The following is a 2189-nucleotide window of genomic DNA, read 5'->3' as shown; positions in this document are numbered from 1 at the left end:
TGCACTCTCTTTATTATTTCAAACGAAAAATAACACTGAAATCCGTTTTGTGATACTTTTACTGATTTTTTGCGACAATACTGGTGTTTTGCGATTCCCACGCTAAAGGGTATGATAACCCCCAAAAATGTGATAAAAGTATCGCACTATTGTGATGAAATTATCACAAAAACTGTAATAAAAAGTTATTGATTAATTTTTGTGATGATTTTGTCACAATATAATGTGATACTTTCATCACATTTTTTGGGATTATCAGGCCCTGTAGCGTGGGAATCGCAAAACACCAGTTATCGCATGGTTTTGTGGTAAAGTGTCGCAAAACCAGACTCAGTGAAAATCTTTGAGTGATGAATTAAATGACTCAGTTAAAGAAACGCGCGAAATTTATCGTAAAATCTCGTTTTGAAAATACTACGTGACTTCGGCCGAACCCCCCCCCCTACCCCCCCGTGACCGATCGTAGTATTTTGCCAAACCCCTCCCCCCCCCTAAAAGCGGTCACGTAGTATGGGTACGATCCCTTACGCGAGACGTGGTCTGGCGTACATATAGCTAGTTTTTACTTTTTCATTTGAGTTTTAGTTCTTTTTTTTGCTTTCGCATACGGAAATCAGCATTTCGCCTTTCCTTTCTGGTGCAGTCATTGTTTTTAAAAGCGAGGACGCTTTTTCGAAAAAGGGGGGTCGTGTCGGGGAGCGACACAGTGGTAAAGAGGAAATGCTGATATTGCATAGAACGCTCGAGGCGTTTAGCCTGGCCGCGAGTCGTAGGCTGCCACTCAGAGCGGCGACACCTTCTGGCCCTAGCCTGGTAAGTGAGGGGTTATCCAGCCCTTAACCACGGACTTCTCCCTTCTCATCCGCCATATTCATATCCATATTCTCATCGCCCCACATTCTTAAACACCCCCAGCTCTCGCATCTACGACAGGCAACTCGTAAATGTAGATTCCTTTACGAAAATTTCGCCCGTTTTGCTATATCCAGGCGCTATAGCCAGGCACGTCGCAGCGTAACAGTGTTTCGTGAGATATCGCGAAGCCTGTTACGCCAGACGTGGGCTCGCGTACATATAGCTAGCAGTAATTGGCTGAGCGATAGCGAAGCCTATTACTCCAGTGATTCGCGGAGCGAGCGAACGAGCGATAGCGAGTTCGTGAGGCGACGCGCCTATGATTGACTGAGCTGTCTTTTGTCCGTTACGCACATTCTTCCAGTATGTCTGTCTTTTAGGATATCTGTTAGGATCTCTTTTAGCATATGAGCTAGGATATCTATCTCTGGAATAGCATCCTTCTTTTACGATAGACCTCTTATGATGTCTGTCTTTTCACATATCGGTCTTCTAGGATGCCTCTTCTAGGATTGTCCTTAGGAATGCCTTTTAGGGTCTGTGGTCTATTATGTCTGTCTTTTAGCATATCTGTTAGGATATCTTTTAGGATGTCTGTCTCAATAGATCTGTTAGAATATCTGTCTTTTGGAATGCCTTTCTAGGATGTCTATCTTTTAAAATGTCACGTCCAGAATCCACGTTCTGGTATGTCTGTCTTTTAAGATCTGTTACGGTCTTTCAGGATGTCTTTCGAGGACTCTTTTAGAATGTATGTATCCTACGATGCCCGTCTTCTACGATCTCTCCTAAGATGTCTATCTTTAAGGACGTCTTTTAAGATGTCACTTTAAGATCTCACTTCTAGATTGTCTGTCTTCCAAAAGAAGACGTCTGTCATTTAGGAGGTCCGGCTCCTAAGACGGTCTGTCTTGTGAGATGTCTGTCTTTTAGGGTGTCTGTCTTTTAAGATGTCTGTCTTTTAGGATGTTTTTTTTTTAAGATGTCTGACTTTTAGGATGTCTGTCTTTTAAGATGTCTATCTTTTAGGATAGCTCTCTTTTCGAATGTCTGTCTTTTAGAATATCTGGCTTCTAGAATATCTGTTTTAGGAATTATCTTGAACGATGTGTGTCTTTTAGGATTTATCTTTCAGGATGTCGGTCTTTTACGACGTCTGTCTTTTAGGATGTCTATCTTTTAAGATGTCTGTCTTTTAGGATGTCTGTCTTTTAGGATGTCTGTCTTTTAGGATGTCTGTCTTTTAGGATGTCTGTCTTTTAGGATGACTGTCTTTTGAGATGTGTGTATTTTAGGATGTCTGTCTTTTAGGATGTGTGTATTTTAGGATGTCT

The sequence above is a fragment of the Frankliniella occidentalis genome, unplaced genomic scaffold (genome assembly GCF_000697945.3).
Source record: "Frankliniella occidentalis isolate FOCC.00 unplaced genomic scaffold, Focc_3.1 Scaffold417, whole genome shotgun sequence".
In the NCBI taxonomy this organism is placed as follows: domain Eukaryota; kingdom Metazoa; phylum Arthropoda; class Insecta; order Thysanoptera; family Thripidae; genus Frankliniella; species Frankliniella occidentalis.
The sequence above is the reverse complement of the archived record's forward strand: the minus strand, read 5'-3'. Positions refer to the sequence as shown.